Source organism: Apus apus, chromosome 5, assembly GCF_020740795.1.
Source record: "Apus apus isolate bApuApu2 chromosome 5, bApuApu2.pri.cur, whole genome shotgun sequence".
Lineage (NCBI taxonomy): Eukaryota > Metazoa > Chordata > Aves > Apodiformes > Apodidae > Apus > Apus apus.
This window is the reverse complement of record NC_067286.1, coordinates 16,985,624-16,998,056: the sequence shown is the minus strand read 5'-3', so window position 1 is coordinate 16,998,056 and position 12,433 is coordinate 16,985,624.

The following is a 12,433-nucleotide window of genomic DNA, read 5'->3' as shown; positions in this document are numbered from 1 at the left end:
ATCCCAGCTTTCTAAGCCAAAGGAGCTGAAGGTGGCCAGCACATGGGGCAGTGTCCTCCCGGCCATGGAACCAACACGTTCTGCTCACAGCACGGGGGTCTGCAGCACTTTGCCCAGCGTGCTCCAGCCTCACGGCGCAGATGTGACACCTGCAGGCAAAGAGCAAGGAGAGCTCAACCCTGTAGGCCTGGTTTTCCACAGTAAGCATTGAAAAACATTCAAATAGCAAAGCAATCACACACACACCCCCTAGATCTCACCTGGATGGAAATCACTATCGAAAACTGCTGCTGCTTGTGATCCTTCTCACCTCTAACCTGAGCTTCTCGCGTTGCTTCCAGATTCAGCACAGGAAGAATTTCACCACCTGCAACACCCTTAGTCACGTTCACTGGCTTGCGTTGGTTTAGAGGGGTTTTTGTCAGTTGACTGATTGCAGCCGGTCACACATCTCTCAGCTTTTGGGTGTTCACCTTTATGCTGGATTTGTAACCTCTATATCGCACAAGAGCCTGGCAATTTGCCCCTTGGGCTCGGAGTTTTTTGGCTGGTGCACATCCCGGGACCTGCGTGGCAGATTCCCTGCAGGGCCAGGTAAAGGTGGCAGGCCCAGGCAGGCTTGCGGAGCCTCCCCTGCGGGCATCTGGGCCCCCAGCCCCGCGGTGTCCCCGCCACCTACAGCAGCGGCCCCGCTCCGTCACACCATGGAAGGCCCCAGCAGAGCTGCCCCGATATGGGGCTGTCCCACCTGCAGCGGCGGGCGCTGCCAGGGGGCAGGAACGGGGCCTCGGCGCCTGAGGCAGCCGCCGGGGCGGCCACTGGCGCGTCCCCCTCGCGCAGCCGCGGGGCCGGCGGCGGGGAGCGGGGAGCGGGGAGCGGGGAGCGGGCAGGGCCGCTGCTCCGGGCTGTGGAGTGCGGCAGGTGGGGCCTGCGGGGGAGAGCCGCGGGGCAGCCGGCGGGGCCGGGCCAGAGCAGCGCTCCCCGGGGAGCGGGCAGGGCTTCACACCTTCTGTCGCTCCCCGGGGAGCGGGCAGGGCTTCACACCGAGGCACCTTCCGTCAGGTGCTGCCCGGCCGCAGGGAGCTACTGCCAGGGGAGCGTGCTGGGCCGGGGAGATGGAAGGCACGGCCAGTGAAGCTTCCCCGTTGTCACAGGTGGGTCCCCGGCGGCTGCCAGCAAACGAGGGCAAGGTGTGGTGTCTCTTTGCAGGCCCTGTTAGAGTGCACAAGAGGAATAGTCACCACCCGACCACCTCTTCGTTGCAGCGGCACGGTTCGAGGCTGTCACCCGTCTCCACGAGGTGCAGCTGGAGTTGCTCCCAAGGGCTTGTTTCCCAGGCCTGCAGACAGCAGCCTCTCCCACGGGGCAGTCTTTTGAATAGTGGTGTGCAGGAAGGGTGTGTACACTGGTAGGAAAAGGGTACTAGGAGCATCGCAGTAGCGATCGTCTTTCAGGGGTGTCGTGGGGGTGGCTGTGGCCTGTGGCATCTTCCACAGGTGTGTTCATCAGCCTCTGGAGCTCTGTATTGGAATAGTACAGATTTTGACAAAGCTCTGAAGCTTTCTAAGTAGGGGTGAAAGAGGAGGTGCCTCAAGAACATCCCTGCTGCACTAATATCTCAGCAGGGCGCGAGACTTGCGGCTGTAGCAGACTGTCTTGTGGGAGGTTATGGCTCTGGCAGGCCTCTGGGGCCTGTCTCTGGGGGTTGGTGTTCTTGTTGGCACCTGCGGCAGTGGTAGGGTCTGAAGGCTTGCAGTGCAGATGTGATTGCCCTGTGGTTACAGGAGGGACACAGGTGCACTGCAGGTCCCGAAGTTGTTTGTGCTGGAGGGGCAAAACGGGACAGGAGTGCAATTTCTTCTGTGACATGCACGCTACTAATACAAAATACACTACTATCTAGGAGAAAAGCCAGTGGTTTTGAAGATCTGCTAAAACCAAAGGTGAGGGCGGTGCAGAAATATGGGGGGAGTGGAGAAGCTGACAAAGACCAAAGATGAGGAGAATCAAAAGTGTTGCAGGATTTTGTCTCTGTAACACTGGATACCCTGAGCAGGGAACTAGCTGTGTATCATTTGGAGCTCTGAAAGTGAAAGGGTGTGCTGGGCTGAAGTGTAATACATGGGAATTGGATTTAACAGCAATGTGGCAGTGGGTGTTTACTTCTATATCTGTTTCTCTCTTCCCATGTTTTCAGAAACATTAATTCATAAACTTATATGATCTTTTTATGTCTGTAGTGGTATTCACAAGTAGGGTTCCCACTATTGCTAATTATGTCCTCCAAAAGCTATAAGAAAAAGAGAATGGGTTTGCAAAGTGAAGGACCTCATGCTTATGACTTACCCACTTTTTTCTGCCTTCTTGTTTGACCATGTTATAACACAGTCTCTATCTACCTGATGTTACACTAATAGATGTAGTGCATAAGAAGGACTGTGCTTCTGAGTTGAGTTTATATTTAAACTGTTCTCTGCAAAACACCCTCTCTATTTTGTAGCTTAAATCCAAAGGAAAGTAGTAAATGCAGCAGAGGATTTTGGTATGCCTCTGTCATTGAGGTAGCTGGGTTATCTCTGCTCTCAGGTGGTGGCTTGTCCAAACCTCCTAGCAGCTGATAGCTCCTGAGATGCTGTCACCTGTGACACCTGTTCTTCATTTGCTGTGGTTCTGACCTCTGTGGTGCTCTGATTCTCTTGGAGAGCCCAGCTCCTCAGACTCAGTACCTAAAAAGTATACTACATTTAGTGTGCAGTTGTCTGATTTCCTTTCGGGTAGAACAACACAGCATATGACCTTCTGAGTGTCAGTTGAAGGCAAGAGTGTAAGACTGTAGTTTGTCTGCACACGTGGATATTACCTGTGTTTAGATACGTGCATACATGAAAAAAGTACTTGTGCTCAAGATGAACTGTTATTAATTGAGCCAGTACATGATGTGCTATAGAAGCAATAAATTGTATGCATCAAATGAGCAGCTGAGCCCATAGTCATGAAGGTAATCCTCACTGCCACATGTCAGTGAACAGTCTTGATTGGGGCTCAGAAAGAAGTCAGTTGTGTTTGGGAGCACTAATGCAAATTGTTTAAGCCTTGCAAGTGCTGCATCAGTGGTCAGGTTGGCTTTAATGAAAATCACCTGATAAATACAGCTCAGTTTTAATGGTGCGTGCTCAGGATAAATCTGGTCTACAAACCAATGTTTGTAAAGACATGGAAACTTGCATAAGGCCTCTAGATAGTGCTAATTCTGGTACCTACTGTTGCAAGGTAAGGCTTTTTTCCTGCTGATTCAGACAATGCATTTATGCCCAACAGGCTTGGACATCTTCTTAAATACTGCAGCAGAATGCCACAGGGATTGTCTGCAGTACTGGTCCTCCTACCTTTGCTTCCTTTGCAGCTGTATGCAACCAACTGTATGTGAGCTTGTGATAGAAGGGCAGAGTGTTTTGGTAAGGAAGCAGATTTAGCTCTGAGTTTCCTATTATAGAAATCAAAAAGGAGGGAGAGAGAGACTTGTTTAAAAACTGGAAAGTATCAGCTCTTTGTTGTACCCTTTAATCTTCTTATTTTATTTAAAACCACTTAAACAGCTGCAGCTCCTGTTTAATTTTGGAGAACAAAACCCTAGCAAGTCCAACTGTCTGGGGATACTTGAGGCCACAAGTGGAAGGGAAACCCACATTGAGGGCAAGTCCTTTCTTCTTCTAAATGCACAATTTATTGTGTGGGTTATTTTTAGTGCGCTAATCTCACTGCGTGCTGCTGAGAGAAACTGTGCCAGGCAGGCTGGCAGGCTTTGAAGGGCTTAAGAAATGGGATTTCCTGTTCCACCCGCTCAGAGCTGACTCTTGCCATTGTCGGGAGCTATTATCGCCTTCTTGCAGCCAAAGCAGATAACACAGCTTCAAGGTCAGGGAAGACACAAGCTTTCATCAGAAACATTAGCAGAAAGAAGAGTTTGCTTGCAGACAGGATGAATATATCTGTAGCTGGTGTAGTCAGGGATGTCTGTCTGGGCAGAGGGTCTATATGTGGATCACAGAACAATGAGGTTGGAAGTGACCTTTGGAGACCTGCTCAAAACAGGTTGTTCACTGCTCCACTTGGGTTATCAATGTCTCTGAGGTGGACGCTACACAACTTCTCTGGACAGCCTGCTCCAGAAACAGTTGCTGGGGAGAGAAGGTGAATTTATTTCTCTGCTCCTCAGCTTCTCACTGACCTGCTCTTTCTTCTGGCTTTTTTGCTTCTGCTGAGTGTTATCTCTGTGTGGACATACCTGGGAATAGAAAGCAATACTAGTCCAGTCCTGATAGTGTGGCACGTTTCTCTCTGTGTTGTCCAGAATAGAAGGGAAACAGGTTGGTCTAGGGTAGTAGGAAGCCTTGGTATAGGAAGTACTTCCAGCTATAAACTGTCAGAAAAAGCAGCTATGTTTACAGTAAAGTCTCATATTCTTGAAAAGTATTCAGACTGAGACGATGGCTTCACATTGCAGTGACTGTCACTGGGTAGTTATGCTGTGGGGCATCCTTGTTCTCAAAGTAAAATCATGTTTCAGAATGGATAAAACTAAGCTGAAACAAGGCACTCCTGACTCAATAGCAGGGTGTGCATGCTGGAGTTACCTGAAATTAGATTCCAGGATTACGTTGTTGGTGACAATTGGCTCAGTCAAGTGCTGCTATTTATAGAAATAGTACAGTAGAATAGTGATTTCTCTCCTGTCTGAAGCAAATTACTTCCATGGTTCTGATACAGTTTATTCAATTATGCTGCTCACAATTAGGTGCAAGAATGTATTGGGGAATGTATTTCAGCTACGTACATTAGGGATACTTTGCATTAGGGAAAAGCCATTTTTAGGACTGTGTTACATTTTGATGTCTGACTGAGACCTCAAATCACTTTATGGGAGCCCTCATGAGCTCATATTCATGTAGGGCTCCTGATCTACACTGTTGTGCATTAAGGCAGTGTAACAAGTTGTTTCTCTCTGCTTAGGGCCTCTGCGTAGGATGGTGAAAACAGGGTTAGGCTGGGATTGTATGGTCTGGCTTTGGCTTTGCCTGCTGTGTAGCAGTGAGCAGCTCACCTTTCTTACCACTGCAGACATAAGGGAGCTGAGGAAGGCAGCAGCAATTCATTTGCAAAGAGCTTTGGGGATCACTGTTAAAAGTGCAGCATAAGAAGTAGGTAATTTTGTTACGTCGTTCCTGTTTTACTGCAGTTGAGCATCAGAAACTGGGCATCAAATAGGAAGCTAATGTTTTGTCTGAAACACAGCAAGTTTGCCATGAGTCCCTGAAGTTGTTATACTTCATGTGAGAGTTGGACACGTTCTTTTGCTTGCACTGACATAGCTCAGAAATGTCTCTACAGTGACCCTGTGGAGGGGACATCTGAACCCAGCACAGGGGTCTGTGGCACACAGTGAGGCTTGGCAGTGTCCTGGTCTTAAATTTCTGAACTTTATTCTTTATAGGGAATGAAATATAGATTAAAATAATAATTAACCTTAACTATTCAGTGTGAAGGTGTTTGTTTTCCACCTAGTTGAATGGCACAGTGATGACAGCTTTGTCAGCACTTTACAGAGGGGAATACTGAAATCTTAATTGAGCTAGATGACAGCAGTAAAGAAGGATGATGTTGTGAGAGCTGTTATCTGAGAGACAGCACAAGTCTCTTCCCTTCTCTGCCCCTTGCCTTGTGTTGAATGTAGAACCTGGTAAGTGTGTGTGTGGAGGCAAAAGAGTTTGTAACTTAGTGCCGTAACACAGACTCTGAGCGGTCAGCAGTTTGCCTTCCATCAGAGCTGGTGGTTTTCCCAGTACTGGCAGCACTATTCTTGGGTGTAACAGAGCCATGGGAGGGTCCCAGCAGCTGCATCTGACAAAGACTTATATTGGCTGAATTGAGAATTGCATTCAAAGGAGGCAAAGGTCCATGCTGGTATTTTCTTACTTCTATATTTAAATTTAGTTTCACTTGCTAGACTTTGGTGCTGCAAGTGATACTGAGAGTCAATGATGGAGTATTCCCTCAGCCACACTGCAATGGTGGTGAGGCCTGGCCAAACAAAATGGTATATCTACTGGCTGCTCCAGTAGATTCCCTGCACATCATTTTTTTCTGTGTTTTTCACATGTGAAATGGCAGATCCTTTCCTGTCCCCCACACTGGGAGGGGTGACCTGTGGGGGCTGCTATCCCAGTGCTGGGCTGCCAGCCAAGAGCAGAGCTGCATGGGAGCACGCACGGGGGAGCACATGCAGTGCAGATATGTTGTGTTCAAGTGCAGCATGCTGACACTGACCTCTCTGGGGAGCCAGGTTCTGCAGTTCTGGTTATGTCAGTGCATTGCTTAGTCATAGAGTTGTCAGGTTTGGAAGGGACCTCTGAAGATCATGTAGTCCAATCCTTCTGCTAGAGCTGGGTCAACTACAGCAGATCACACAGAAACATGTCCAGACAGTTTTTAAATGTCTACAGAGAAGGAGACTCCACAACCTCTCTGGACAGCCTGTTCCAGTGCTCTGTTACCCTCACAGTAAAGTTCTTCCTTATGTTTAACTTGAACCTCCTGTGCTCCAACTTGTGCCCATTGCCCCTTGTGCTGTCATTGGAAACTGGTGAAAAGAGGCTGGATCCATCCTCCTGACACTTGCCCTTTAGATATTTAGAAGTGTTTATGAGATCCCTCCTCAGTCTTCCCTTCTCCAGGCTAAACAGACCCAGCTCTCTCAGGCTTTCCTCACAGAGCAGATGTTCCAGTCCCTTAATCACAAAATCATAGAATGGTTTGGGTTGAAAGGGGCCTTAAAGATCATCTAGATCCATGATCCCTGCATGGACAGGGACACCTCCCACTAGACCAGGTTGCTCAAAGCCCCATCCAAACTGGCCTTGAACACTTCCATGGAGGGGGCATCCACAACATCCCTGGGCAACCTGTGCCAGTGCCTCACCACCTTCACACTAAAGAAAAACCAGAGAGATTCAGAAGAGGGTAAGCTGCAATACAAGACTGACTTTTAAATTAAAAGCACTGGCAAATTAGCAGAGTTGAAACCTGAATTATTGTCCACATTTCTCTAATTCAGGGACATCTAGCAGAATTGTACACGGAAAAGACCTTTGGAAGAAAACTCTCTCTATGCTGAGGCTACAGTTCACATTTCTCCCAATTGTGGGATCTTCTCCTGTCCAGTCTGCAGAACCAGACCTGTATGTGCCAGCAGCAGGGATACTGCTGGATCAGCACCTAGTAGATTTCGTGGCCCTTGTGCTGGACCCTTTTTAGTAGTTATTTATTAATTATTAACTGTGTAGCCCAAAATTGGATGCAATACTCCAGATGGGGCCCCACAGGGCAGAACAGAGGGGGAGGAAAACCTCATTTGACCTACTAGCCACTCTTCTGAGTGCACCCCAGGATGCCTTCTTGGCTACAAGGGCACATTGTTCGCTCATGGTCAGCCTGTTGTCCACCAGCACCCCAAGATACTTCTCCTCAGAGCTGCTCTCCAGCAGGTCAGCCCCCAACCTGTACTAATACATGGGGTTATTCCTCTCAAGATGCAGTACTTAACAGTTGCCTTTGTTGAATTTCATTAACTCTCCAGCCTGTCCAGGTCGCACTGAATGGCAGCACAGCCTTCTGGTGTGTCAGCCACCCTTCCCAGTTTTGTATCATCAGCAAACTTGCTGAGGGTACACTATCACTTTGTCTAGGTCCTTAATTAATATATTGAACAGTGTTGGACCCAGTACCTATCCCTGGGAGACTCCACTAGGCACAGGTCTCCAACTAGACTCTGCTCCCCTTTCCACAACTCTCTGAACTTTGTCCTTGTCACAGTTGGACTCAGGATGAGCAATCGAACCAGTGACAACAATGCTCTCAATCCCCTCCCAACCAGGTAGGGAAGGAGAGAGATAATGAAGGAGAGAGACTTTCCGGATTGAAAACTAAACTAGACAGCTTTAATTAAATACTAATGATAACAGAAAATATGTCCCTGATTCTTTGCTTTTCATGATTATCAATCATTTACAAATAATGACTCAGCAGTTACTGACTGGGTAAATGCTGTCCTCTGCATCTTGACCAATCATGCACGAGTGAGATGTCATCTGTTTTGACAGAAAGAGAAGGAAGAAGGAGCAGCCCTTGAGGTTTCATCCTGTTATGCAGCAGTGTGAGTGGTTGGGTGCTGAGAGCTCTGGGGATAGCACAGCAGCCCCTCTGTCAGCCCCAGAAACATGCCTGCAGGAGTGTACCTCCTCCTGGTCAGCAGATCATGCTCTGAGGATGGAGCTGGAGAGCTAGTCCCATGAGTTTCTGCTTCCCTTAGAGAGGGGGATTGTGCTTATTGTGTTTCTGATAAAAGGCTGACGGAAAGTTTGTACTTCTTTTTATAAGGACTGTGTTTGCAGTGCAAGTATTGCATGGTACTTGGCAGTGCAGAGGGTGCAGTTGAAGGAGGAGGCCTATGGGAGAGCTGAGGTCTGTTTTTTGCTTAAAACTGCTAAGCTTGATAAGCCAGCCTACTTAATCCTTTTTGTTTCTATCATCTTTTTCTGTAATCTGGGAATTCATTTGACATTGGCCTTTATGCAGCCTTTAACTGCTGCTGTTATCCAAACAATAAATACTGCAGAATGTCTCATTTCTTATCACTGCACTGAAGCATTGAAGAAGGAAGCATGAGCTGCTGATAGTAAACCTTGTGGTGAGTCTGGTAACTCCTTTTCTTACAGTAGGAACAGGCAGCTTGATGCTTTTCCCATAGATGCCAAAAGCAGAGTCCAGGCACATGTTGGCTGACAGGCTGGAAACAACCAAGAGATGCCCGAACTTGCTGTAAATGAGCTGGTTTGAGTGCAGGAAGTGGTTGAACTGTGTTAGCTGGCACAGATCCGGACTAATGCAGATCCAGTACCTGAGCCAGCTGATCTGTGGGTGCTTCAAGTATCACTGTACGAGGCAGAACTGATCCACTCCTTACTGCTCAGAGTTCCAAGGAGCTGAAATTTATGTGTATTATTTGAGGCAGCATGGACATATTCCCTGGCTTGGAGGTGTCTTCCTCCTTGGTTGGGTAAATTTTAGTCACTCTTTCACTTTACCGTAAGACAACTTAAAATATGCAGCCTAGGCCAATTGGGAGCAGGAATCACTAGGGGTATATGCAAGTCTGAGCAGACAGTGGTCTTCTACTTCTTGTTTCCTATAAAACCCTGACATTCATAAATTTTGTATCCCAGCAGCAAACAGGGAAGCACACAGCTAAAGGCAGAAGTTCTCTGTCTGATGAAGGTTCCTCTGATACCATTAGGATTCAAGGTGGCCTGACTACAGGCTGTCCTGCTGCACAGTGTTCTGTGTATTTACCACACAGTATCCCCACTGAGCCATTGAGGGCAGTGATGGTACATCAGTTATTGTTCAGGTAGCAGGTGGTACGAGAGAACTATTTGGGTTCCAACTGCTTTGAACCTGCAGCACCTTGTCTTGGATGAAGACGGTGGCTCTAGTGGTTAGTTCAGGTACTGCGGCTGAGTTTTTTAAATGGTGACAATTTTTTTGTGCTGTTCTCTGGAAGCAACTGTCAAAACTTCTAAAAATTCCACGTTACTGTAGTGCTTGCAGTAGGTGACCTAAGCCCTGAACTCAGGTATGCTTGATCCACAAGTCAGTGAGGGAGAAGAGGATAATTACAAGGAGAGACTTTGACTTGAGTATAGATCTTGCGGTGCCTGTGCGATCTCCAGCCAAGCCATTCCATGTCTTGGCCTGGATCCCGCTATGCAGCAGGAATGCAGAACCTGTCTCTGCAGCCTCTTCTTAATAGTGTGCAGACCAGTTCCTCTGACTCACTGTGTCCTGGAGGGGACATGCCCATGCAGCAGGCTGCACCTCCCATGCACTGGGAAAGTGTATCAGCTGGGTGGATGTTTAAAGGAGGCAGTGAAACACACAGTCTTAGGCCAGGATTAGTCCATCCTTTTGAGGAGCATGTGGAGACTATGTGTGCATTTCTGGTTCTTTCCTAGGAAGCAGCAGTCACAGGAGGTAGCAGTACAGACTTTCGTACAGCCACTGCCCCAACAAGGAGCACAGTGTGTCAATTCAAGCAATTGAGACACAAATAAGCATTGAGGGAAGGAGGAATCAAGCTTGTACTGCTTGATATGTAAAAGAGGACCAATAATGCTTGTGATTTAGTCTCCCATGACATCCTTGTGAGCAAGCTCAGGATATGTGGGATAAAAGAATGAACAGTGAGATGCATTAAGAACTGGCTAGACAGGCTGGAGAGCTGGGCAAAGAGGAACCTAATGAAGTTCAACAAGAGCAAATGCAGAGTCCTGAGCCTGGGAAGGAACAACAAAATGCACCAGTACAAGTTAGGAAGTGATCCGCTGGAGTGCGGCTCCATGGAGAAGAGACCTGGGGCTTTTCAGTCTAGAGAGGAGAAGACTGAAGGGGGGTCTAATTAAAGTCTATAAGTACATGAGGGCTGGGCATCAAGAAAGCAGGGACAATCTCTTTTCTCTTGTGTCCTGCGACAGGATGAGGGGCGATGGATTCAAACTCAAGCACAGGAAGTTCCACCTCAACAATATGGAAGCACTTCTTTACTGTGAGGGTTATGGAGCACTGGAACAGGCTCCCCAGAGAGATTGTGGAGTCTCCTTCTCTGAAGTCTTTCAAGACCTGTCTGGATGCCTTTTTGAGTGATCTGCCCTAGTTTTTGGTCCTGTTTTGGCAGGAGGGTTGGACTCGATGGTCTTCAGAGGTTTTTTTCCTACAGTCAGCTCTTTTAACTAAGTATTCCAGCTAGTGAACTGATAATGCTGAAATGTTTATGTTACTGCTGAGATGCCAAGGCCACTTTGCTCTACTTGTTGAACCTGAACTCAGAGGCTGCAGGAGCAGAAGAGTCATATCTGTAACCCCCCTGCAGGGAGGAAGAGACTAGACCAACAGCAGCATTGACCAAAGTATTCCATTCCTTGTATCTGTGTAAGCTCAGTGTGAGGCCAGGGATCACAGAAGTTAAGCCCTTTCCTGCTTCTTCTTCACTTCTCTTCCATGCATGGCCAGTGTTCAGGGAGGACTCTGTCCATCCATCACCATTGATCCCCAGGCTCATGCATTCCTGACCCTCACAACTCTCCCCTCAGCTCCTGTCTGCTCTGCTGCTCTCTCCAGCAGCTCCGGGACATTTCAGAACTGCTCCCAGCTCAGGAGATGCCGGGGGAGTTGCTGAGGTGGGGGGAGGCAAGAGGGTTTTACACATTCCTGCCCATACTTGTATATAATTGTACATATTTTCTTTTATCATTACTATTTAATTAAATCTGTCTAGTTTAGTTTTCAATCTGGGAAGTCTCTCTCCTTCATTATCTCTCTCCTTTCCCTGCCTGGGTGGGAGGGGGAGGGGATCGAGAGCATTGTTGTCGCTGGTTCAGTTGCCCATCCTGAGTCAAACCGTGACAGATGTGAAAGCAGATACAACACTAATCTCCAGTTTCAGTGGAGTTGCACAGCAAATTTGTTTTAGAAAAAGCACAGAAAGATGAGAGCCTATTTTCTGTGAGCTTATTTGGGAAAGGGGGACAAAGAGCTTTTGACTCCTAAAGTTATACTGGTCTGTAATGGAAAGGGCTAACTGCTTGTTATGTGTGTAGTTTATGCATGGTCTCCAGTTTGCCCCAGGCTGTGTTCATGTGCAGTTTCTGCTTGCCCTTGCCTGCTCTATCTCCTGGGGACATGGGCTGCAGTAGTATTGAGTCAGCCAGAACCAACAGATCTTCATTGGCTATGTCCAGTGTGAAATTTATTGCAATGCCCGAGGTGTGAGTGGGCAGAACCAAGTGTCATTATGTTACCTGCAAGTACAGAGTGTGTTTTGCATGTTACTAATGTGTTTTTCATTAAGATAAACTTCCCACTCCACCCGTTGCTTCCATAGCTGCTGTTGCTTCACTCCACAAAAGGGATGGAGAAACAAGATGACGTTTGTAGCATGCAGAAATCCTGTAGAGAGGCAGAATGTGGTGTCACCTACTAGATGTTATGTGAAGCTGCTGGGGATCACTTGTGCTATGGTGCTTTGTGCTGGGCTTTGTATGATGCCCTGTTGATTAGCAAGTATGGAGATTAACAATAACACAGGACTTACCTCAGAACTGGGCAGCAGAGACACTGTCTTTTCTCTTTGCTTCTTGAAGACTTTTACAAGCTGTGTCATGTGCCTCTCATTTTTGCTGTGCAGAGGCAGGAAGGATGAAAGAGGGGTGTGGATATGTCCCTGTCTCTCCTGTGTAGCTTCTACATAGCTTTGCAGAAAAACGACAGTGTTCAGTCTCAGTGTGTCAGAGACACAGCTGAACAGTTTGCATGAGGGGAAGCA